The 27,557-nt window shown below is 41.3% G+C and overlaps 1 protein-coding gene across 1 annotated transcript in view; it reads left to right on the plus strand.

Moving 5' to 3' along the window:
- The first annotated feature begins 284 nt into the window (after window positions 1-284).
- Window positions 285-27,557, plus strand: part of Cdh11 (cadherin 11) — a 160,453-nt gene continuing 133,180 nt past the window's right edge. The window contains exon 1 of the mRNA XM_052166700.1: window positions 285-494. The gene's annotated coding sequence lies outside the window, so the exon portion shown is untranslated. The remainder of the gene's footprint in view (window positions 495-27,557) is intronic.

Raw genomic sequence — 27,557 nt, forward strand, 5'->3', positions numbered from 1 at the left:
CCAGACTCTGTCTGAGCCCGCACAGGAGACGGAGCGCTGCGACCCAGGGCAGGAGGGGCGGCCAGGCCACCTATTCCTGGGTTTGGCATCCCTCGGCCCCCCGGGTGTGTTGGGGGGAGGAGGAGCGCCGACAGGGTAGGCATCCGTCGCCTCCTCCAGGCCCAATTCTCAGCGTCTAGCAGCCTCGGTTCCTCTCCGCCCCCCTTTCCCTCCCATCGGCGGCCTCCCTCCTCCCCCCCCCCCACCCGCCCGCCTGCCCGCCACCTCCCCCCGGTTTCTCATTCCTGCCACTAGCGCGCTCCGCCGCTCATTCCGCGGCCGCCGCCAGCTGAGGGGAGCGTCGCGGGCCGAGGAGCAGATGCCGCGGGGGCCGCTCGCAGCCGCCGCCGACTTGTGAATGGAACTCGGACCGGGGCCCGGGCTGACACCGCTGCGCTCGCCCAGTGCCAGGGGACAGCCGGCCAGGAGGTCGCGTCCACCCGCAAGGACTCCAGGTGAGACGCTCTGCTCGGCTCTAGACCCCATCTAGATGGGGCTTCTCGGAGTAGGCGGTAAGGGGAAAGAAAGAATTCCTTCTGGAAGAGACTGTCTGCGGAAGGGGGAGGTTGCTGTCTGATGGAGATCTGTAATGCAAAGCAGGAGGGCTTTTTTGGGGGGGGGATTGCTAAAAATCAGAGAAAAAGGAGGCAACCAGCTGTGGGCACAGGCAGAGCAGGGGTTTGAGGGGCCAGATGCGCGCTCCCCGGTTCTTTGATGTGTTGCCCCCCGGGGGTGGGGGGCCGTTGCACCATGGCTTCAGCACAGGGGGATTGCTTTGGGTTGGGACAAGGAACTGCAGAGCTGAGCTCTGGCCACGCAGACTGCTCCTGTGATGTCTCTAGGGAAAGTCGACCCCTGTGCGGTGCCCGCCCGCCCGCCCGCCCGCGCTGCGCCTATTCCCTAGACAAAATCGCTCTCGGCGGGGTTCCTAGAGGGGGGTCCTCCCGCGTCTTCCCAGAGAGCTTCCCCTGGACTCGGTGCCCACGTAAAGAGAGTGTGGTGGAAGGCCAGAAGATAGCGGGCAGCCAGGAGGAAGCGGCGATTCCATTGGCCGCACTTTGCTAGTGTGGGTCGGGGGTCTGTGGACTGCAGCTCCGAGGCCGGGGGATTGCGGTGCAAGTTAGCCCTCCAGCCCCGGCCTCTTGCGGGGCTCCAGTCACCCTTCCTAAGCTCCCAGCGGTGCAGGGAATGGTGTGTGAGCGGCTCAGACTAGGACTATGCTCTGGCTTGGGTTGAAAAAAGCTTTCCAGGGTCAACGTTAACTTTGAGAATCAAACCTTCTCCGAAAGCCTGCGCCTCCTCTCGGAGCGCTCCAAGCCTCCTCTGCTTCCTCATGCTCGGCCTCCCTCCCTGCGCTTGGCCTCCCAGCCGGAGTGTACGGAGAGCAAGGAGCGGCGGGAAGGGGGAGGCGGCAGGAGCATCAGTTCCCCTCGCAACCCAGCCTGGACCTGGCAGGGGCTTTTCACTCCGGGTCCCTGGAGAAAGTGGGACCCAGGAGGCCGCTGATCAGCTTCCTACTCTCTTTCTTCCCAAGGCCAGGCTGTTCGCCCGGGCTCCGCACTCCTACCTTCCGCGGGTGAAAGGTTCGCTAGATGTTCGAAGAAGCCCTGTTGCTTTTTGTTAATAATGCAGCAGGAATTTCACGGGCTATCGCACTGCTATGAAGAAATTGCATCTTCTAATTATTTAACGGTGCCATTTCTGCATGACGGAGGGTCGTCCCTGAAGGCTGGGGGTGGGTTTGTTAATGAAAGCCTGGCACTGCGGGAGGATAGAGATTTGTCTAAAAGTCTCCCCTTCATTTTCTTCTTCAAGAAATCTTTAACGACGACTCCTGAATCTTTTCCTATTTTCTCCGGATCGTTCTTATCTGTGGACTAGGAAGCAGTAAGTTTTGGTTTTAATCACAGAAAGCAGTGATAATTAATCTGGGGAGAGGAATAGATCAATTTCCTTATCTCTAGGCTAGTAGCAGACATCCAGGGATTTGTGGGGTGTCTGGATTTCCTGGGGACCGATCTACAGATGTGTTCTCGGGACTGAGGATTCCTTGCATCAGCATATTAGGGAGGTTGAACTGAGTGCGAGCGCCTTTGAGGGTGGCAGAGAAAAAGAGAAGGGACTGGCCTTCATTTCAATAATGTTGGAGTTATTTTCTCCCATAAGCAAGGAGACAGAGAGCCCCAGAACCTAGAAAGGGATGCTCAACCCTGGCTGCAGGCAGCTTGGTCTTCTAGCAGAACAAAGGAATAAAAGTTACAAAACAAAGGGTCATAGCTGTGGCCAGTACTAGAGGTACCCTGAAGCCACAGGCACGTTAAGTTCCTTAAACAATCTCTGACTCTTAAGTTTTAGGGTTGGCCCACTAGGCCCTGGAACTCTGTCCTGCCTAGTACAAAGGAATGTGATTAGCACTTAGCAGAAAGCAGACAGAGGCATCTAAAGGCCAGGAAACTTTGCTGGGTGGAAACGGGGTTTGCATCTTGCTTTCTGAGACAAGGCATTGCATCCCAACAAGCAGATTGAAGCCCTCAGAGTCTATAATTTTATCTTTAGTAGCAAGTAATGGTTACTGACGTTATTTTAGTTATTAGCTCAAAGTCTGTATAACCTGGTTGGGATGTTATATGGCGAATGGAGAGAGAGAGAGAGAGAGAGAGAGAGAGAGAGAGAGAGAGAGAGAGAGAGAGAGAGAGAGAAAGAGAGAGAGAATCTTCCCCGGAGTGTGTGTGCGTGTGTGTGTGTGTGTGTGTGTGTGTGTGTGTGTGAGGATAGAGGTATGAACAAACAATTAGGAAGAATGGAAATGGAATGATGTGCTCTTGGAAATTTGTTTAACATGGACTTATTGCATATTAGGAAAAAAACAAAAGCAAAAAAGAAGAGAGAGAGAGAGAGAGAGAGAGAGAGAGAGAGAGCCTTTAAAAATAGTGCTTGTGGTAACATCGGGCCATCTTGATAATGCTCCAGAATTTACATTATGTTCAGAACGCTTATCAGTGCACCACAGCAAATTACTAGAAACTTAAATTCTATTTTCAATTAAGATGCAATCTTTTGTTAATTTGAAAAAAAGTAAAAGCTACAGTTTGCTCTGTCTCTCTCTCCTTTTTTTTTATGGCATAGAACTCATATTTCCACATTTACTGTGGAGGCTTCAGAAGGCTTATTTGTGGGAGGAGGGTGCAGAGTTGGAGAGCTATGTGATCATTTGGGGGAATATGGATCAATTTCATGCCCCTTAATGCACATGTCTTCTTAGTTCCTGGTTTTTCTTTCACTTTGAATAGAACTACAGGGCTGCTTTGTCAGGATTCAGGTTTGGAGACCGTCACATGGGAATCACCATGACATTGACTCATGGCTTGATTTACAATCACAGAAACGACACTCTCATAAGCTCTGTGTGTCTTGAAATCTTCCCTAAAAATGCCAGTATCCTAGGAAGCAGACAATCTACATAAACTTTGATCCATTATATGTAAATCTATGTTTCAGAACCACCTAAACAAGGGCTACACCTCGGATTTTAGTCTTCATCTCCAATGCTTTTGTCTTGGAAGTTCAAAAGTCTGCTATGCTTATTTGAGCTTATTTTCAACATTGAATTTTTAAAACTCTGATTATAGTGTACCTATTTATTGATTAATAATTACAAAAGACACTTCATGGAGTTGAGGGAAGGCAGTGAACTTTTTCTTGCATAGACAATTCCCCATAATTGCTATGAATTTCTAAGTATTTCCTTAGAAATATTCACCCATGTCATATGTTCACTAGTGAGTGATTTTCATGCACCAAAATATACACGCAGTGAATTTTCTCCTTTATGAAATTGGTCATTACTTCATCAGAAGTTGGCTAGTGTATCAAGAGCTCGCATTCTTTATTTAGAATTTGAACACATCAATGTTTCCACTTCAGAGTTAATGCTCCAGAAATATAAAGATATCTAGCTTATCTAAAATTGTAAGTGAATGGGAAAACGGAGCAAAATCCATAGGTTTGTTGGAGAAAGAAAAAAAAAACAGGAGAAAGTTGGAAACATTTTTATTTCCTCGTCTTGAGTTCACTGGCCCATCAGGGTCACTGTAATGGCCATCTAACATTTCCTCTCTATGTAGGAAGCGCTAAAGAACAGAGTGAAGGAGGATAACTAAACATCTCTCTGCTTTACAATTGCACTGAAGCTGAGAGCCTTGTGCATCTATGGAAATGGACTCCTTTGCGGAAGATTGCACTTTTGGCCACTAGAGGGCAATGGTGACCTTCTCCAACTTTCGACATGGAGCCCCTCTGCTTTTGAGGGCACCATGAAAAGCAGTTTTGTTTCTAGTCTTGTCTGCTACCTCTGCAGAGAGGCCAGATTCCTGTCACTGCAGCTCAGACTCTGCTCCGGTAGATTGCTTGCATGAGCATCTTCCGAGTGGGAGGATTTGTTACCGTTACCGGCAGTCTTTTCTTCCTTCTTTGGACTTTGCTAGAAAGTTGGGAATTTTTGTGACTTGACATTGTCTCAGACAAAGCCTGAGGATTGGCGTTGAGCAGATGATAACTAAGCTTACCTCTCACCGGGGCAGCTATGTGCCGGATGTGTAAATGTATGCATGTATGCATGGACTGATGGGTAGGTTTTGTTTGGGGTAGGGAGAACATTTTGAATCCGGGAAGAGCATATGATGAATTAGAGATGGGGGAGGGGAGTAGTCCTGAGGTGTCTGTAATAACATTACCTCTTCTTTCAAAGGGGTTTTTAAAGACATCTGCAAGGCTCTTGCAGTTTGCAAAATAAATAAAAAATACATAAATAAAACTGCAGTTTAATTTTTTGGTAAACACTTTGGAGTATGCAGTTTTATTATAGCAATAAATGCCTTACAATTACTCTTAAATCATTCTTGATATTTCTGTATAAAACCTAACTTTAGCACAGGATAAAATTTATTTCAAGTTCAATCCTCAATCACTGGGGTTTAATCATTATTGAGCTTTCTTTCTTTCTTTCTTTCTTTCTTTCTTTCTTTCTCTCTCTCTCTTTCTCTTTCTTTCCTTTCTTTCTTTTCTATCTTTATTTCTTTCTTCAGTGATATAGAAAGGATAGTTTATGATTAAATTGCATATTTTGGGGCTGTAAAAACTTATATTTATTACTGTTTGGTGGTGGGTGTCATAGTTAAAGTTCAGAAAAATTTCCTCTTATAATTAAGAGGAAAGCTCTATTAAAAATAAGTACAGTCTTAAGTGGATAGTCCTGTATATTTTTTTTAACTGAACAGAGTTGCTTCCCTGATAGTTCAGCAGTAGAATTCTTAGCAGCTCTGAGCTCTGTTGGAATTTGTGGACGTTTGATGAAGATGGAATCAATGCAAATGGATTATGGGAGGGACTATTAAGTCACTTAGTGGAAAGTAAGATGAAGTGATTTGTAAACCGATGCTCACTCACTACCAGACAGTTGATTTAACTTTTAAAGAAACGGCAATTTTATATTTTAAGAGTTTGTGTATAATGCACATGAAAACTGTAGACCAATTTCGATTGTCATTTGGTTTGGTTGAAGGACATTTGGTCGAGATCTGGGATCCTTTCAGATAGAAATTGTCCTTCCATAAAACTGTCGGTTGACAGTTTCAGCTCAGGCGGAGAATGTGGTACTTTAGGATTCTAAATGAGAAAAGGCAGAGGATGAAGAGATGGATTTAGGGAAGAAATCAGAGAGAGAATGAGAGAAACACGGGGCACGGCCCTCTCTTATTTTTCTCTATCATGTAAAGGCCCCTGGCACATTTCGGGGGCTGAGCCTGGAAGTTTGTGTAAATGTCTCCCCTGACACGGAACAGGGGATGACTGTGTGTCTTCTGTTACTGTGTACTCCTTGAAGAGTATTTGTGAATGGACACTGCTTTCTTATCAGATTCTCTATGCTGCTGCAGATGGGGAGACAGACACCTTTACTTCCTCATCTGGTCCGTTCCACTGGAGTGACTTTTACACATTAAACTCACCTCTCACTGTTCAATTCTTTTATAAGGAATGGCTTCAGGCCCAGTGTCACCCTCTGTATAATGGTGACCTAATTGTGACAGAAAGCTCAGCGGCAGGGCAGGGTGGCACCTCCCTGGTCTTAATTTCAGAGACATAGAGATCTGTTTCCAGCTCTCCTTAGGGTCCATCAGTGAATGGAGAATTTGAGGAGAGGCCTGGTTACCCATGGTAGATTATACTTCTCTGTCTGCTTAAGCTTGCTGTGACTGGCTCTGACGGCACTCACCATGGGCACTCACTGTGGTTTTGGGGAATATTTTGCCCAGGACCATGTTGTGAAAGACCTAGGGTGGATTTTCTCATTGCTGAAGGTTGGCCCAGTTATTTAAACATGGCAGTAGCCTTGCTTAACAATATGTTGACAACAAGGACGAGGAAGATGTACTTAGACATGCGTTTGCAGGGTTAAACCTGCCCTTGTTGAAAACTTGGTCATTTATCCATCATGGATTTTTCCAGTGCTCTTTAAAATATATTTATTTATTTATTGTGTGTCTATATATGCTTTCTCTGTATGTATGAATTATGCCATGTGTGTGCCTGGCACCCATGGGGGACAGAAGAAGTCATGAGATCATTTGGAACTGGAGTTACAGAGCCCAGGTTTTCTATAAGAGCAGCAAGTGCTGTTAACCAATGTACCATCTCTCCAGGTCCTTTCCAGTAATTTTGACTTTAAAATATAGCATTAAGTATTATTGATTTTGATTACCCAGGATTTAAAAAAAATTATTTAAATATTTATTTATTTATTATAGGTAAGTACACTGTAGCTGTCTTCAGACACACCAGAAGAGGGTGTCAGATCTCATTACGGATGGTTGTGTGCCACCATGTGGTTGCTGGGATTTGAACTCAGGACCATGAGAAAAGCAGTCAGTGCTCTTAACCACTGAGACATCTCTCCAGCCCCAGACTTTTTTTTTTTGTTTGTTTTTAAATCTCCATATGTGCCCTTCATGGAGAACACACCCATGAGCTGAACCTAGTCCCAAATACATCTTTTCAGAACTTTAAGTATCCTGCATTTAAAGTTCCTTTGCTTATGGATATCTGCTGAAAACTAACCCACAGACTCAGATTTGTGGAGACTCAGATGACTTTTCTGAAAACAAACAAGCAAGCAAACAAACAAACAAACAAAGAAACCCAGACCTCATAGTAATATCTGTGTTCTGAGATTGTTTTAAAGGAAAAACCAAGTTGCCAATGACTACTGAACTCCAATGCATACTAAAGCTATGGAATGCAGAAGTAGTCCCTGGGCTGAGGAGACCCTTCAGTCAATCAAAGGACTTGCTGAGCAAAAAGACCTGAGTTCAATCCCTAGAAAAGCCAGTGGCGTGCACTTTTAAGCCCAGTTCCAGGAGGTGGAGACAGACAAATATGCCTGGGGCTCACTGGTCAGGCAGCCTGGCTTATTAGTGAGTTCCAGGTTTAATGAGAGACCCTGTCTCACAGAACAAGGTAGATGACTCCCCCCCTTCCCAGGTGTCGAAAGTTCTCTGTGGCCTCCCCAGGCGTGTGTCCTCGGGCTTGGGCTCATTCGTGTGCCTGCGTTTGGACGCACAGCCCTTTCCCCACACACGGCACTGGGATTCGGTTTTACAGACTAATGGTGACAGCCAGCAGCTCCTACTTTTGATGATTAGATGTAAATCTTTGCTCTAGATTGGGGCATCTCTCAGTAAGTGATGGAGTGTTCGTTAGCGCCTGCCTGTTTTGAATGATTTCATGTGTTTAAGTGAGCCATCCTTCTTCCATTTAGAATATTCAGGAGGCAGTGAAGATTTTAGAGATAGTTACCTTTTAAAGGGCCCAAGCCTCCTTACACCTTTGCAAGCCTTATTTCCACTGTTCCTCTCACATGTGGGCTGCTGTGGGAAGTTACCCTGAAGTAACGGTCTTCCCCGGGAAAGTGACCTGAGCATGAGATCTGCTGATATCCATCCGGGGTCTGCTTTCGTGTAAAATCGGCTCATTACGATTCCAGACTAGCTTAAAAGATAATTAGTCTCTTGATAAATCGTCTCAATTTCAAGACTGCTCCTGTTTGTTTGGTTTTTTTCCCCCCAGATAAATGTAGTTTGGGATTTCAAAGGGATTGCACAGTGACAATTTTAACTCTTGAAGGGACAGCAACTGAAGAGATTTGTGCCCCACCTGGTGATGTCTGTCTTTTAGGGGCCCAGAAAAGGACACAGTGATGTGACTTCTAGTTAAAAAAATATCCAGGGGCCTCACTCTCTTCACATTCCTTATTGCTTTTCCCTATATCTCATCCTATATCTCAGTCAACCTGTGCTTTGCAAGCTCCTCCCGGGGCTTTCTATCTGCAGCCTCCCTGAGGCTGCTCTCGCTCTAGGCCTTCGTTCTATCCAGCCCCGTCCTGCCAATGAACATCCTCCCTGCTGTGTTCACCTGGTAATGGGGATTAACAGAGAAGACCTTTTTTTTTTTTTTTTGAGATCCTACTATGTGTCATGTACTGACCCCATCCCTCTATAATCCTATATAGCCTTTATAGGATCAGGGATTAGTAACTGTTTAACTGAGACAGAGAGCTCTCAGGGAAACTTAAGACACTTGAGGCTAAGTTTACGAATCTACTCTAAGTCCCAGTCCTCCACAGTTTCCTGCTATGTGGGATGTGTGTCAAATGCCTGGACCTTCCTACCAATCATGGACAAAATGTAGGGCAGAAAATAGGAAAATAGGAGATAATCGTGTGACCGTGGTACCCTGAGCAGTCCAGAATCTTTTCCATAGAAAGGAGCGTCTGTCTAAGAGCTTCTGGTTTAACTCTGCTCAGCAGGGTTTCTTCTTGCCAATAGTCTTTGAAGCATCCTAAATGTCTCATGGATGGCAGCCTGTTAACCACCTCTCAGGGAATCTGGAAAGCAGCAGGTGATTCATTAGCTTTGTTCATTAAAATGCTTTGTCTATAAATTCTTCTAGCTGGGCTGCCTTGTCTGGCCTCAGTTGGAGTGGATGCCCCTAGCTTCACAGAGACTTGATGTGCCAGGGTAGTGGGATACTCAGGGAGGATCCTCCCAGCTCAGAGGAGATGGGGAGGGAGTAGGGGAAGGATTGTGAGAGGGGGTGACCAGGACGGGGGTAGTGAGTGGAGTTTAAAGAGAATAAGTAAAAAAAGATAATGCTCTAATGAAGGAGGAGCTGAAGTGCTACCTTGTGTAACTTCTTCCCAGAACTTACATTTTGTCTCCCAGCCTATTGTCATCTTTCCTGACAGATATTCCTTACAGATATTAGAAACTGGTTTTCCACAACACTTGAACTCCAGAATTGATCGTGCACCAAGCCAGTGTGGTATTATGCATACTAAAAAGGATTCCATGCACTCTCGGACTTCCTACCCATAAGGGTACGGAAAGAGGTAAAGCGTCATCTCACAAGGGGTGAAGGCATTCCTTTCTGGTGTTCTGGAGCAGCCAACAAACAGATCTGGGATTCACATCCAGGCGCCAGACACTGAAGCCTGGCTACCCTGCTGGGATGCTCTTGTCACTCAGTGTCTAACCAAACTGAAGAGGAATGGCTTCCAGATTTTCCATCATGGTCATGTTTCATCTGTTTCTGCCACCTCACTCTGAAAGTTGACAAAAGAGATGCCAGATGCTGCTGCCTGCTGCATTCTGATCACTGTGGCTGTGTAGGTGGATTCTTTCCTGTAATGAAGACTGAGGACTTGGTTTTATCAAATAGAACTCTCAGAAGTCAGATGTATGAAACCATTACACAAATCATCCACTTCTATTCTAGTCAGCCTTCCTAGAGAAATGAGGAGCTGATGTATCCATAGGAGAATCCAAAATCACATAGAAATTCCAGAGCACATAGCAGAACCCCTCTAGACAATGCGGTGAGCTGCCTTTGCTCTTAACACAATCTCTTTTCATTATCTACAAGCAAAAGTCAAGTGTATTTAGACAAACATACATGCATGCAGTGTGTGTGTGTCTGTGTGTGTGTGTGTGTGTGAGTATGTGTGTGTGGCATGGTGTCTATATTTAACTCAAAAATAATTTTAATAGATGTTCTAGTGATCTGGTATTTTTTAAACATTATTTAAATTCAAGGCTGTGTAAAGACACATTCAGCCTGTTATATCCTTGGCCAGCTAAGCTGTAAGACTTTACATGACTCTTATATCAGAGTCTGTCATCAATTTGATATGCTATTTGATAGTATTTTGTAATCGGTCTCATCCTGGCTTTTGGTCTTAGCCTTGAGCTCATTTTCCCAGGCTGTGTCATTCCTGAGGTTCTACTGAGGATAAACGGGGAATGTGACACTCAGCTTCCCATCCCTAACATGCTGTCCTAATGGTGATTTGTTTATAAGGAGGAGATGCATTTGGACTCACAGTTTTAGCCGAGCTATGATGAACCGGCTCTTTCAGTTTGCCTAATAGCAAGCAGCCTGTGGTGGTGAGAGTGAATCGTGGAGTGGGGAACATCTTACTTCAATGTCAGAAAACCCAAAGAAGAGGGCAAAAGAAATCTGGGTCATACAGTCCCCATCCAGGATACACTGCCAATGATGTGAAGACCTTCCATTAGGGCCCCAACTATTGGAATTTCCTTTACCCATAGCACTATATTATGAAAAGTAACACAAACATACGCGTGTGTGTGTGTGTGTGTGTGTGTGTGTGTGTGTGTGTGTGTGAGAGAGAGAGAGAGAGAGAGAGAGAGAGAGAGAGAGAGAGATGAGGCAATGGCTATAGTAAAGACCTTAAGTTACTAACCGCAAGTGTCATGTGTCACAGGGCCATCTGTAAAGAGCTGGCATGATATGAATGACTTTGTCATCAAAAGCTGTGAGTTAGGCTGTGAGTTGAACATAACACTTGTTGAAAAAAATGACAAGAATATTTTCTCAGTGAGTTGATACTGTCCAGAGTGCAGAAGGCACTCAGACTCCTCTATAAAACTTGAGATTGCAGTAGTCAGTGATGGGGGAAGGAGGAGACATTAGCACATTGGGCTGAAGAAAGGACAAGAAAGCACTTCCAGCTCAATGGGCAACGTTGGCCTTCAGAAGGTGTGATGTAATTGAACGCCTGTGTGTTAGGTAGGGACCCTAGAGGTTATCCAGACTAAAGCACTGTGCCAGGAAGAGGTCCTGTTTTTCCTATCACGCCCTAGAAAGGCTATGATACCCTTCCTGATGTGCTACTTATTGTGCCTTAAAGAATACCATTGGCACACTGACATATGCCACTGTTAGAAATACTTCCTTGGGCCAAGCCAAATTCGGCACTCTTTGAAGGTTATATTCCTTGAATTTGATGACTTGTAGACTAGAAGTAATTCATCCTCCACACTATTTGTTATTTTTCTTGCAGGACAGCATCTTCCACTTGCCACACATCCAGATTACACAGCCAATTCTTTTTTTTTTCCCTCCAAACCTCTTCACAGAAAAGGATTGTAGACTGAAATCCAGGCAGCTAGACTGTAGACTATCAGCTCTCTTCTATACAGTTCTTTTATTGCAGCCTGAGGCTACATTACATTAGCTTTTATTGCCAGACACATCACCCAAAGGACTTATGCTCCACAGTTTCTTTGTTTATTTGTTTTTCCTTATGTACTTCGGTTGAGACACATTTTCCCACCTGTCCGTGTACATGCAAGGCATGACAAGGCACCTTCTGAATAGTGCTCTAAAACCAGGCTGCCTTACTTCAAATCCTGGCCTGGGTATCTGCCCAGTTTTGCAAGACAGTTTTCTTTCTTTCCCTTTTTCTTTTTCTTTCTTTCTTTTTCTTTTACTTTTACTTTTTCTTTCTCTTTCCTTTCATTCTTTTCTTTTAATGAATTAATTTATTTTTTACTTTTCCATTTGCCTACCAAGCAGTGATCTACCCTATAAGATGGTTCTGATACAAAGTCACATCAATAGATAAAAATTCTTGGGCTGGAGAGATGGCTCAGCAGTTAAGAGCACTGACTGCTCTTCTGAAGGTCCCAAGTTCAAATCCCAGAAACCATATGGTGGCTCACAACCATCCATAGTGAGATCTGACACCCTCTTCTGGTGTGTCTAAAGACACCTACAGTGTGCTTACATACAATAATAAACAAATCTTTGGGCCAGAGTGAGTAGAGCTACAATGTAATCATATACATAAAATAAACAAATCTTTACAAAACTTATTAAAAAAATTTAAAAATTCTTTATGCACTGCATACCATGGCAATATATTATTATAATCACCTTTGTATTCCATAGTTACATGGTATCCATTTCATTTGGTACACCAAATATTTTTAAACTTAATTCTGTTATACAGAATATCTGTCATCCCTGTTAATCTCATATTTTAGGTTGGTTTGACAACATCTTCTGACAAAAATCAGACTAAAGGAAAATAAACCCAGAGATACCCAGTGGCAAGCAGGGCTGGTGTCATGTTAAATCATACAAGACTTCGAACTGAGTGATCCAGTATTCCAGAAGAACACCTTCTGTCCGTAACTCATTCCTCATGGTGCACTTTTATAGCTTAGTTTGCTTGATCTTCTACTTGGTCACAGAATCACTTCTCAGTGTTGAGAGAATAAATTCCTGTAAAAGTTCCTATAAAAAGAAATTTCTTTCTACTTGCTGTCCTAAATGACCAGAAAGTGCTTTTTACTAGTTTCTGTGGTAACCAGAACAATTCCGCCCCAACTTCTTTGTATTCAATATATATTGTGTGTACAAATACAGAGAAAGCAAGATAGAGAAAAGAAGAGGAAGAGATGGAGGAAAGGGTGGTGGGGGTTTTAGAGATGCCAGGACAGCTATTGATAGTGTTGATGAAGCACCACTTACATCATAATGACAGTGATACAGCAAAGGTCACGCCTCTGTAGTGGTGGCCTTTCATTTATGGAAAGGATGGCTGTGGTACCTATATCCACTGATTTTTATGGCAGGTTCTAGTCCATAGCTCTAATTCTCCACTCAACTGCAATTCCTGGTGGTTTCCAGAACCTGTTTTCTAGTGTTTCTGCCGAAAATGAACCACCTAGAGTTTGTGAGTTTTTTTTTTCATTCATTGCTTTCAACTACATAATCCCCAAATGCTTCATTTCCCCACATTTTTTGGAAGGCTCTGTGAGGAATGAGCTAATTACAATATTTAGGTGAGGGTTTTGGCGTTTGTATTCTGCTGGCTGGGTTGATAGCATGCTGTGTATAGAATGGAGCACAAGGAAAATTCCTTAAACATCAGTTTGACTTAGATTGAACATCAGTTTTATAAGCAGCTTCAGATGTTAGGACTTTAGCAGAGCTACTTCATATAGCCCAGTGGGAAAAGTTTTATTTCCAGGGTTTCTTGAAAGGAGACAGTATAACAGACTGATCTTTATATGACAAAGTTCTTTCTTTCTTTCTTTCTTTCTTTCTTTCTTTCTTTCTTTCTTTCTTTCTTTCTTTCTTTCTTTCTTTTGCAAAGGATGGGGAAATTATCTGGAGAAAATGATCTATAGATTTGAGCCTTGTAAGTCATTGCAAAGATCCAAAATTCTGCAATAGATAGACATTCTGTGGCATTGATGAGCCTATGAAAGGAGGGAGAAATAATTTGAGTCACATCTCAGGGTCTGTGCAGAGCAGTCTGTGTATCTCTTAGCAGTACAGACAGCCTCTATGCTGGCCCTAGGTAGTTGACAGTTTCCAGTTCATGAAACTGGGTGAGTTATGAGTGGTAAGCACACAGTGAAAATGCCTTAGAGGATTTGCTCCATACTATTCCAGGATGTTTGTCCATTTGTGACTATTCTAACTCACAACATTCCCCCCCTAAAATTCATGAAGAGTAAACAGATGTTTGTCTTATGCCACCTCACTCTCCTATATATACATGGTACATAGACACAGCTGTGCTATAAGTCATAGTTTTCATTTTCACTATCATTTTCAGAGAGCTAAACAGCACTATATAAATGAAATGTCACTCTAAGAATTATTATCATAGAGAAAATCACAGTTTAGCTCTTAGTGCCACGCACACTTCCCTTCAGAGTAATGCACTGTTGATTCTTGGGTTTATTCATTGTCATTTTGACTATAAACATCTCAGAAATTTTCTAACTTCAGTAAATCTCACAAGCATACTTGGGAGCATTAGTGAGGACCAAATCCAGCCAGAGATACCATGTGTTTGAAGTAAATAGTAGGTGAGATCACAAGGAAGGATCTCAGAAGCTCTCTGGCCATCTTCCCTCCTCCCATAATTCCCTGCATTGTAAGCCTGAGGTGTAAGAGATACAACAAAACAAGCCTTATGTTCTATTCTTACTAGGTGTATACCTTCTGTCCCATTTCTCACAAATGGACAAAGATCATTTGTCAGCAAGTTTGTGGCCAATTGCTGACAAATACTTTTCCTAATAGGCTGCCCTGAGGCTCCTTCCCTGGAGGCAGACCAGCAATTCTGTAAAGGCTTTGCTGATAAATAGCTCTGAGACCATGGGAAGCCAATTGACCTCAGTTTTCTCATCTGTAGAGTGGTATTTTGGGGACTGTCCAGCTCTAAAATAGTCTGGCTCTCAATTTTTTATTCAGAAAGCATTTGACATAGTGCTTGCTGACCCTCACAGCTTAGGATTCTAGAGCAGGGGACACTCAGAGCAAAGTAGCAGGATGTGAATGCATAGATGTTGTTTGTCTGAATGGAGTAAATGTCCCTTGTAATAATGGCACCCAAGCTTAGAATCCTATATGAAAGCCATACCTGAATATCAACTTCGAGGCTTTTTGGCATTATTCCTTAAATCTTGGGCAGCTTTATTTTAAAGATATTAAGCAGGGGAGTGTCAAGTGTTTTAGTTAAGTAATTTCAGGACCAGAATAGACAAAAATTAATAGGAAGAAGCAAAACTCTAAGGGATAAAGTCTACATGAGGAGAGCCATGGTATAGGTGCTCCACATTGACTGCGGCCTTATTGTAACAGCTAAAATGAACACAGGGACAATGCTCAGCACTTCCCATGAATTACCTCAATCCATCTTTAGTACAACCTCAATGAGGTGGAAATTGTAATTATCTCCATGTATAAAAGGGGGAAAGTAAGTTGAAGGATGGCCAAAATGCTTTTCATAATGTTATGTAATTGAAAAGTGGAGAGACAGAAATTGGAGCCCAGAGTTCCTGTGTTCTGTACAGTGTCTGTTATAGCCAACAGATTTAAGATGCTTCTCCTGGGTGATTCGTGAGCTGCACTACAGATCATTCATGCATCCTTATGAAGTTCTTGACTCAGTGCCTGGAACCAGACCTTCTGTAATGTATTTCATTTATTTTCTTGGTAGTCTTGTAATAAGACCCTGAGATGGACTGCAGACAGTTTTAGAAGATTTGAATTCAGGACTGAAAGGATCTGGAAAACCTTTCCTGTGATATGCCCACTTACATCTAGGATTGATGTGTTCTTGGCACGATCCCCATCCAGGGTGATTTAAAGATGACACAGAGTGCTATGTTTTCTGTGATGTGTTCACACAACTTAAATATTTTAAAAAGAAGTGTTAGACGGTAGGAAGTTGTAGTTCCAAGACTCATATTCCCTCCTGAAGTTTGGGCTTCTGTCCAGCCCTCTCATAATGAAAGGAGGATGCCACCAATAGTGTCACATTGCAGTATGCCATTTCATATTCAGAGTTTACAGTATGCTGTAAGAGTTGTTGAAGGAAGACACATGCACTTAGTTTTGATCCATCAGTAGTTGCTATCTACTTTTGATGAGATCCATCTGAATGATAGAGAAGAAAGTCACATTTTAGGAGTTGTGGTAAATTTTTATAGAGACCAGCTCATTAATATATTCAAATGAATACTCTAAATTGGATTTCAGGAGTACGTTAAGAGGCATCAGAACTGAAATTGACATTCCGAGAAATCACTTCAAAACTAATCTAATTGCAAACACATGGCAGAGATTTGCACAAATCAACAAAGGGCACCAGATGTCTATGCTTTGTGCTTTGATCTACCATAATCTTAAATTTCTTGGTCTGTTGTATGTCTATACTGCTGGATATATCTCTTTCCCAAGACCTTCGTTTTCAATTAACTTACTGTGTCCAATAAGTAACATACCTTGCCTGGTTTCACATTTCTTCTGTAGAAGACTAGATTGCAAACTATGTGGGAAACATGGAAAAGAATAGCTCAATTCCACTGAAAATGTCCACATAGACAGATGTTCTTATGTCCTGCTTGACTACCCACGCGGTTCCTAATCTAGCTTGCTGGCATCATATTTTTATTTTGATTAAAAACAAAAAGCAAACCAAAACCAAAAAGCTAAATGAATGGCAGACCATTGGGCACTCAAAGATTTAATTCTCAGCCCTGCCTGAAGCCTCCGAGATGTGTCACCAAGAGTAAGTGAAAAGTGTTAGAAACAAAAAAAGTTAAAGACTTATGAATAAGAGTGGGAATTGACTAAATACATTGGAATAGTAGTATTAGTCTTGTAGAAATGCTCATGTTTACCTGTTGTTGAGAATACCCAAGCTATCCAGGTACTCGTCTTCCTGATTTTACATTTGCACAGGAAATCATTTAACCCACATTATTTATTTCTAAAGATGGTTTCCTTTTGAGGAGCTGACACTGATTGCACCCAGTGGAGCGAACTTTCTTGAGTTGATTTGGATTCAGAGCCTAGCGATTTTAGGCACAGTGGAGTCACCTGCATTGCTACCCCTCCTTTCAAGGCCAGCCGGCTTTACTACCAAGGAGCACTGGTAGTAAAGGAGATAACATTCAGATGACCTTGAATGTGAGGAAATGTGCTAATTTAACTTTAGTTTCCACATCCAATTGAACAAAAATATCATTTGTCCTAATAAGTATGTCTACAGAGGTGCCAGTCTGGGTTGCTACGGAGATCTGACTGTTGCCCTGTGAGGGTCCTTTGTGTTACAGGGTGTACAGATGGAGATCTTCTAGCCTGCTAGCCCACATTATGTCCTCTATGACAGTCTTAGGACAGTCACAGCTTTCTGGCTGTGGGCTTATCTCAGCTGAGAGATTTCCTTAAATCTCCCTCTATATTTATTTCTATCTCTTAATCCCCAGTGCCTCCTAGGATCCTTAGAGGAGCAAACAAAATAAAATCCACCAACCTTTACAAAATCACAGCATTCTTAGGGCACTTATACTTTATATATATAAAAAAAATGTGCCTGGATTCTTGTGCTATAATGACGATTCTAGAAATCTAAAGTAGTTTGGAAAGGAGACCTGGAAAGATCCAAGACACTTACTATAGTTAATATCAGTAACCAAGGCTAAGAGTTGTTTATGTGTTAACTTGTACATATCTGTTCTCTGATTTACTGATCCCTATCTACGTTGCTATTAAGATATCAGAGTTTACAACATTGACTTCCATATCTCTATTTTGAGGCCTTTCTTTTGGGCTTATAGGGAAGATTTGTTTAAAGACTATATCCCATTGTGACAATAACAATAGAACAAATACACATCCTCCTTTGATCTTGGCTTTATGTTTTTTCATCTCATGCAGTTTTGTTACAGCATGAGACTCTCCTCTGTGTATATAGAACTGATCAAAGGTTTAAGTGACAAAGGGGTTTAAATGAATTGTATTCAGCACCTTCAATATAATCTTCATCTATGAGGTCAGTGCAGGCTGCAGCTGATGGGCAGAGTTTTCTACACAATTAGAGTGCAGGCAGCACCTAGCAAGTGTTCAGTGAATACTTGTGTTGGCTTTCTCTAGTTATGACAAGGTATCTGAGGGATGCATGTTACAGAGAGGGCTTTTGAGGCCCATGGTTTTGAAGGTTTCAGTCACATAGTTTTGGGTCACATAGTTACTAGGATGGTGGTGAGACAGAACAAGCTGATTAGCACATGCCTAGCAGAACTGTTCATCTCATAGTGGCTGGGAAGTATAGCAGGTGCATGGGAAGGTCGAGGGGTTAAGGTCCAGACTCCTGGGAACCACTTCCTCCAGCTAGATCCCAACCTTCTAAGTTTCTATCACCTGCCTATAGCCCATCTAATTAGCAAACAAGGAATGGATGATGCCATTGATAAAACCTGAGTCCTCATGATTCGTTCACATCCCCAAAGCTGCTTCTCAAAAGATTGATGCATTAAAGATCAGGGCTCCCACACATGAGCCTTTGGTAGCCTTTCAGAGTCCAAAGGTACTTGACAAATGGTAGCTGTAACTCTGCGGACATACGGATGTATATTTAGTATGCTTTGTTCTAAGGGGAAGTGGAGATACAAATGATTTCTGTCTCTGTGCTGAGTAGTGTGCTTAGTGGGTGGCACTGTGGAGTTAGTACTAAGTTCAAGTACTGCAGCACGTTTGTTTGCTCCTCTCCAGGAGCTTCACTGGAGATCACTAAGCTATTGCTCCTCTCACACCGGCACTGTCACTTAGACTTAGAGGAAGCGTCTTGTCACTGCTTTCACGTTTTGCATTGGTATCTATAATGCTTTCTTCTCAGCATGAATCACATTTGCATAATGCTGAGGATGTTAAGAACTCAATTTCCTCTACCAAATCCTTTGTTTTTTTGAGCTTTTATACGATTGTAATTGAAATTTCAGGAGAAATCTTCAACCCCGTGCTGCAAACACTTGCGTTATATTCTACTATATTAACACTTTAGCATTAATAGTAATCACATAACTTAAACATTTCCAGCAACCAGATTTTTAAAAGTGAAAGATAAATGATGGCATTCATTTGTACAACATTTTATGAAAACACAGCACAAAACAAAAGATAAATCATGTATTTAATGTTAACCACATGATTATTTCTCTGCTGCATCTCAGACATAAGGCATGTGCTTGGAATCTATAACTCATTTCAGTTTGGACTACCCACATTTTAAATGGCCTATAGCTACATGCATTTGGTAGAAGCTGTATAAATGGGTGCAGAACTCAGGTCTTTAAAGCAGAATAATTTATTTATCACTCTAAAAATTCTATTGGGGAAAGAGATGCTCTGTTGAACACCTTGTCGTGTTGCCTTATTGCAGAGTCAAAGCATCTCTATACTCCCACCCACCCATATCTTTCAGATAAAAATGCCTCAGAAATTTTCAATAAGCTTTGCTAGTGTGCTCATCATTATCATAAATGAGAAAGATTCAGAACCTGAATTTATGCTTCCATACTTTGTTTCTTCGTTTGGAATTATGTCTACACTACTATAGCCATTCAGGAACACGGAGGAAGAAAATCATTAAGTATAGTGAAGCAAGAACACCAAGGGTAACCTAACAACTCAGTTAATATAGGATAGTGATAAAATGAAAACATGTTCTTATAAACTTCTCTTATACACTTCTTACGCACTTATATATTGTAGTTTATTTGTACTTCATGTATGCTTGTGGCCAAAATGAATCCTTCTCAATTTTCCTAACTATCTACGAAGCAGGAAGATGAAATAACCCAATAAATCTAGCTACTTCCAATATTAAATTTGTCTAGGAAATCAGATTCTTGTGCAGATCAGAGAGCGTGGCTATGTGAACTGGAAGCAGGGAGTACTGGAGTACAGGAACCATGAATAACTACCATTTTTTAGTTCAGTTACCATTTTTTAGTAGACCTGTTGGCCAAGGTCTACAGATGGTTATCCAATGGCATAAATAAAATTAAGACCTCACATTTGTTTGAGGTAGCAGACAACAACAAAGACAAGTGACTAAAACAATAGCCAATAGGGGTAATCATTGGTGCGGAAAGCAGAGCAGTCAGATGTGTCACCAGCTACCTGACATTTGCAAATGAGAGTCACCATCTATGTGAACCATAGGACAGAGGGAAGGCAGCAGTATTTCCTCACCACTACTGGGCCACACCAGAGTGAAGAAGGGAGAATTTGTGGAAGATGAACGAAGTAAAAAAGAGTAAAAATGAGAACAGGAAGGATTGACAAGATACTAGTATCATGACAGACTTTTTGGTTTTTTGTTTTGTTTTGTTTTGTCTGTTTGTTTTTTTTTTTCGAGACAGGGTTTCTCTGTACAGGCCAGGCTGTCCTGGAACTCACTCTATAGACCAGGCTGGCCTCGAACTCAGAAATCGCTTGCCTCTACCTTCCAAATGCTGGGATTAAAGATGTGCACCACCACAGCCCGGCAGCAGACATTTTTCATGAATTTAGTTGTCCTAGAAGTTGGGTCCCCACTTACTGAAAGAGAATGCCCAGACATAGACAAGAATGCCAGCAGCATCACAGCACATACTTGTCAAGGTCATACTTTCCTTCCTCTTAGTTGCTTAAATCTACAATGGCAGATAATGGGTTTATGTGTTAGCACTCATATATTAGGAGAGAAACAGGCGTCTCTTTGGACACTGAGAGGCCAAGGGTAGAGGTAGGAAACAAGTTTGTGTAAATAAATGTCTGGAATAGAAAAAGATTAGAAGACAGCTAATCCTTTGAATAATGAATATTAGTTTTGGGTGCCTGGAAGAAAAATACCCCACACATATTTGAGGGATTGCTTTGAGGAGGGATGTTACCTATGAATGTATTTATATAATACATATGAACTCTGGGAGTGGTTCAGATTATATATAAGAAGTTAGCTCTAAGTGGAAGGGCATGGAATTTTTTTCCCACATGGAACTAAATGTAGCAATTTTCCACCCATCCTGGGTATCACAGATAAATGCCATTCTGGTCAGGGATGCCTTTGGCTGTCCTTTGGCTACAACTTCCTTAAATTAATTTTTCTTTTCATTTCTTTCTTTCCTTTCTAGGGATGATAAACTTTTCCTCAGTGTGTTAATCAGACTGACTGAAAGTATTGTAACAAAATGCTTGATACTAGCTGCTTATAAAACAGAGGTTTCTTTTTTTTTTTTTTTACTTCTTTTCATGAACAATATTTGAGATAAAAAGTTGCACTAATTATTTCTAAATATGATTTTCACAATCAAGATTTTCTTAAATAAGTCCGAAAATTCCATTATTTTTTTATTAGGAACAACGATGGTTTTCAAGATTTTGGCAACAAGATATAGTATAGCATACATTTCATACAGAGGATTTCTCCCTTTAATTATATCCCAGAAGTAGGTGGGGCACCTTGTTGGCTGTGGGAAGCTGGCATATTTGATAGACTATATAAGCTGGCCTCCTTGTATACAAACCAAACATTTAATCCCCAAAGTATCATATTTGGTTCAGGATATACATGGTCAAATCCAAATAAGGTGGACCCATACTTTTAGCCTCCAGCAAGCTAAGCACATCATGTGAGAGTGGGTGCTAACTTGTCTATTCAGGAAGAAAAGAGAGAGAAAGGAAGAGAGAGAAAGAATGGAACAGGTCTAAATTTTTTTGAGGGCATGTCTACAATTTCCTGAGGACCTACAGTAGTACCCTCCTCTTCAGGGTCAACAATTACACACACACACACACATACACACACACACACACACACACACACACACACACACATATCAAATACCAAGCTTTGACAACTGAATTTTTGAGCAACATCTATTTGAACCTCAGCAACTCTACTTTTGTGAGTCTGTCTTCTTTATTATTCTGTTATTTCCTGTTATGCCATTACTTAGAGTTTCTTAGTTTTCTTTTCTTCTTTTTTTTTTTCTCTTCAGGCATCCTGTCATCTCATAATTCCCCATTTCTAATGATGACTCTTAAATTTCTAGCACTGTCAATCATGCTAACACTAGCTAATGCTCTGGCTTGCAACCTTCAAATACGATCATTTCCTGTGTCCCATAATACAATGACATCAATATCCTCCACCCAGAGAAACTGCACAGGCTAAAATTCCATGTTTGAAACCTCATTTTGTGTCCATTATCACTGACTATAGTTTTTTGGGGTATATAGAAGTCTAGGGACATACTCTTTGGGCTTAAGGATTATGAAAGCAAGCAAAAACTATCTTTGATTCTGAAATTTCAGAGTTTATGCACTTTACTAATCCTAGTGAATGGAACTGACTATTTGTTACAGTACATGGAAATACTTTGTCCCAGTTTCATTCTACCAGTTCGCTTCTGAGTGTCCTCCTTATTCCCCTAGCTACTTTCTTTGTCTATGACTCTCAGTTCTACCCCACCCTCCGCCATAGGAGTGCAGTGCCAAGCCAGAATCACATAACTTCTTTTTCCATGCTTAGCACAAGGCAACTGTGGTGATAATGGAATGCATAATTGTAGAGCAAAAGACCGATAGGGGAAAAAAGAAGTATATTTTCCTTATAATTGAGTAGTTCAAACTTGGTACAACATCAGGCAGGAGTGAATTTAGGACTTAAACCTTAGAATTATTTTGAACTTTCTTTTCCCATACCTGCGTCTTTGTACATCCCCACAATATGCACATATAGATTACTTCTGCTTCCTGTCAAATCCCTCCCTACTGGACAAAACAATGACACAATAGTCACAGAAGTCTTGGGACATGGCTTTTCTGTTTAAGAATTATGAAAGCATGCAAAATCTATTTTTGATTCTCCATCAATAAATTCCAAAAAAAAATGATATTGCCTGTTTGAATTCTGTCTTTGCAGAGATTTTCTGTGTGCTATAAGCTCTGTATTCAGCCTTACAGTGACCAGCCCAGTTTGGACAGAAAAGGAATCTCATTAAGCACACAGATGCTCTAAGTTGTTGGGTGGGTACACAGATGAGTGGATGTATTAATTAATATTTGGCTTCCTCAAATGTTCCCTGTGTTTTTACCACTCTGCAGAATTCATTTGATACAGATTCCTGAGTGCTAAGCCTCAGTATTTTGCATTCTGTGAAGTCTGAATTAGCATATACACTCAAAACCCCTGGTATCAACATTAAGGAAATGGTTGGAATGAGTTCTTGGCTGAATGAAAGTATGAATGAATAAGTACATGGATAAGTAAATAACTAAATGTATGACCATAAGACAGTTTTGCAATTTATGAGAAATACTTTGAATACTAATATGTCAAATATCTAAAAATGACTTTGTATAGTCATAAATCCTGGAACTGCAGTTTTCTCTACTATGTGTGACTATACTAACAGTTTTAAGTCCTAGTGAGATAGAACCTTGGTCATAAAATTATTCCACTCAATAAATTGATGGAATAAATATCTACCATTCCAGTCCCAACAGGAAATGATGTAGGACATGACAGAGCTCTGATCCTTCATAAACACAGGCACAGGAGAAGACATTGACAAAGTCCTAACTCAGGAAAGTCTTTCCAGGCGACTCAACAGTTGCTTTCTTTTCTTTGGTTTTATCTTCTGTTATTTTGTTACTATCTTTATGACCATCTACTAAGACTTATATGATGTCTTTGTGTTGTCTTTTATATCACAGTGTTCAGGAGACTTAAAGATGAAAGGGAGGGGAATATGGTGGTCGTAACGACAGGCTATTTATTACTAAACACTCCACTAGTTGTAGTTGCAAATACCATTGCAGTGTTTGTCCTTCCTGCCATTACTCTACCTAGCCTTACAACTTCTCTTTCCTAGTTCATGGGCAGGGGTAATCTCTACACTAATTAAGCTGAGTTGTTCAAAAAGAAGGAAACACAACTGATTTCATCTTTTTTCTTCTTTGTACTAGTTATCTTTAACTGTCAGCTTGAAGCAACCTAAACTCATCTGGGAAGGGAGTCCCAGTTGAGAGATTTCTTATATCAGAATGGACTCTGGGCACTCTGAGGCGCTATCTTGTTAATTTATATGGGAGAGCCCAGCCTACTGTGGATGGGACTATTTCCTGGGCAGGTGTCCTGGACTGTTTTAAGCAATTTACCTATGACTGTGGGCAACCCAACCCATAGCATTGCTCCGTGGGTTCCATTTCAACTTTGTACTTGAGCATCTGTATCTTTAACATCTTCCAATGAACAACTGTAATTTCAACACTGAAATCAACCCTTTGTTCCCTGATGTTGATTTTGGTTAGAATGTTTTATCTTAGCAGAAAAGAAACAGAATGCCTCCAAAGTGCAGGCAGTCTGTACAAAGTGTATCAGCAGCCTTTCATTGCTATGACAAAATACATGAGTCAGACTAGTTTATAAAAAAATCACGGATAATTTGAGTTTACAGTTAAGCACTCATAAGGTCAAAATAGCATCATATAGACCTTTTCTGTTTAAGAACACTTCTGTTTCCCCGTGATTGCGTGGTATCTCTACATTTTATAAAGCTGCCAGAGTTCAATTGTGGGGCTTTAACCCAAGCACTAGTCTTTTGTAATCACTTTCTAGAACTCCTTCTCTCTGGGCATATCTGGGTTAATGTTCTGTTCAATCTGTTCAATGCTGAGTTTGCATATCTCTCTCTCTCTCTCTCTCTCTCCCTCCCTCCCTTCCTCCCTCCCTCCCTCTCCCTCTCTCTATTTATGTCTCCCTCCCTCTCCCTCCCTTCCTCTTCCTTCCATCCCCCCCCCCCACCTATCTTATTTTGGTTAGATTATTATTCTTGCAGACTTCTGTTGCCTGGATTAAATCTCATGGGAAACTAGCTTCCAAGTTCATATTGTGGATGTCTTGTATTTTAAAAAAAAACATATGTCTAATTTTTTTTTGAGAGTCCTCAGTCGTGACTGAGAGAAGAGAAATTCTGAAGCTTCCACGTGAAATGATTCCATTCTGTTTTTCTGTTACACAGATGATAACTTGGTACCTGTTCTTAGTAAAACAAATATACCAGTTATGGAGCTATGATTTTCTGTATGCATATTCTATTTTAAAAAATCAGAACAACAAAAACAAATACTGCTCAAAATTATTGCCTGTATAGAGCAATGATAGTTGTTTGTTTTATTTCCACTGGAAGCTGTTTAATGATGTGGATTTCTTTTTCGTTTTCTTTTTTTGGTCAAAATTTGGGAGAGGATATTGCTTGCATTTAGTGGGTAGAAGCCAGGGGTTCTGTTAAATGGACACTGTATAGGATCTCCCTCCTTCCAAAATAGTCTAGTTCTTTGGAAATCATGCACAGTGCTGAGACTGAGAATCACTGCCTATAGCATGAGAATGAATAAAGAAGATTCATTGCTAAGGGACCCTTGGAACTTCCATTCACAGAGCCATGTGCATCACACATTTTATGAATCTGAGGCTAATAGATCACAACTATAAGAGTGTATGTCCTCTGGAAGCCCAAAGCATCAATGATCAGAATAAACATTATATTTTTATGTTTTCTCATAGCTTAAAGAGAGTATGTGTGGGCATCTCTCTCTCTCTCTCTCTCTCTCTCTCTCTCTCTCTGTGTGTGTGTGTGTGTGTGTGTGTGTCTGTGTGTGTGTGTGTGTGTGCAACAATCAGAAGAAAAGGTTGTAACCAGAAGAAGCTTCATAAAGATATTATTCACATGGTATCCTTCAATAATGTCTTTATTGAAACATAATAATAGACCACCACGGATTACTTTTTGCCTAGAGCTTGTCAAAAAAAATATTGCAAGCTGGAAGTATTGCATTCTAGTTATTGAACTAGCTGAAATTTGACCTTTGGATACAAGTAAAGAAACAGCTGTCATTCAGGGAAGTTAAAATATGTTCTTGGATGCTGTCAGAAGACTAGAGAGATTCTTTTTATTTTCTCCAGTTGGAAATCCGATGTTTCCATTTGAAAAATCCACCTTTACACACACACTCACAGAAAGAGAAAGAGAGAGAGAGAGAGAGAGAGAGAGAGAGAGAGAGAGAGAGAGAGCAAGAGAGAGAGAGCTTTCTAATAAATTAAAAACTGTAAAAACTGTATTTTCAAGCCCATGTGATGCTGCTATAAAATAAAAATGTTAAGACAGGGCAGTTTATAGCAGAAACTTAATGATCACAACTCTTGTGTCAGAAAAGTCCAATAGCATGTTCCTGAGGATTTGGTTTCCAATGAATCCCTGTTATTCAAGATGATGCTTCACATAATAGAAGAGAGACACATACTCCTCAGGTCTCTTTTCTAAGTATACTAATCAGAGGACAGAATCTTCATAACTTATCATTTCCCTAACTTTCCTCTGCTGCATTACAGAGCATGTTTCAACCTGTAAACTGGGTAGGCAAATTCAGACCCCAGCAGGAGATTGGCTACCCAGGTCTGAAGGTCTGGAATCTGAAGGTGAGGTAAACCAGCATGACAGAGGAGCCCATGGGTGCATGGCATGAGGCTATAGTCTACAGGATGATGAGCCTCAATTCTGCTCATTCTACTTTTCAACCCTTGACATCAGGACCATGCTAATTACATAGTGATTTTTTTCTTAAGGTAGAGTGAGAATGGATGTTATTTATAACACATAACTTGGCATTTTATTATATTATTAGGTTTAGTAACCTAGGCAAGTTAATACATAATCTGGGTTATGCCTCCAGTTGGAGGCTTATATCAGTAGCAGAGTGCTTTCCTAATATAATATCATGGTTTCAGTTCTCAGCACCAAACAGTTAACCATTCCATAAGTCTGAGCATTTTTTACTGACCCTGTTTTTGTTTCACCTGCTGAAATCAGGATATCAAAATCTATAGAATAAAAGGAATGCAAATCACATTGTTTGTCTCTTCAGTTCAGATTGATTTTTTGGGGGGCCTAGAGGAGTCCTTTCTGCTACTTGCAATTCTGTCTTGATCCCCACTGTGATGTCGCTCGGAGCCTCCATGAGGCAAAGCAGGAAGCTGCAAGAATGAGGCAGGCCTGGACACAGGATAGGATAAGAGCTATGGAGGAATAAGCAGGATCTCACTTCACCGCTTCATAGATTTTGGTACAGTTTACCTGAGAGTTGCTAAGGCAGGGTGTTGACAAGACAGATATCGACACAGATACATAGAGCTGCAAGAACACATGTCTGAAATACATTATTAAACATCTATTTATCTCCCAAATTATTATTATGTAATATCCAGAGAGCTGGGTCCTGGGTGCATAGGCAGAGACCATCATGACCTCCAACTTCCAAGTGCTAATAGTTTCAAGTGCAAAGCACGTTGTGTAGAAATTTTGTTCTGATATGTGCAGTAATATGAACATTTGAAGTCATAAAAAGACCTCACCGAATGTTAAATAATTGAAACCATAGTCATTTAGCTCTAAATTTATCTTCCAGGTGCACAGTCCTTGGATGGACTTTCCACCTAAGTCTGCCTGAGCAAAGAATTGCTGTTAGGCTTTTACTAAATCCCTGCAGGCATCCCAGGAGAAATGGTTTTGGATTTCCAGCAGCTGGCCATGTGAAAAGTCCAGCCAGGGAGGTCTATGTACTTTTCTGTTTATTTACAGTCTTCTCTGCTCTAAAACGGAATTGAAATTGCTTTCATAAATAGCAGCAATGAGCTGAGACTTCAACAAATGGACATTTTGCAAAAGTCGGTGTGAACAGAAAGGAACTAAAAAGTGAAGTTGAAAGATGGAAAGAAAGTCCTCCGCTGGAAAGCTTGCCTTTAT

This window comes from Apodemus sylvaticus, chromosome 21, assembly GCF_947179515.1.
Source record: "Apodemus sylvaticus chromosome 21, mApoSyl1.1, whole genome shotgun sequence".
NCBI lineage: Eukaryota > Metazoa > Chordata > Mammalia > Rodentia > Muridae > Apodemus > Apodemus sylvaticus.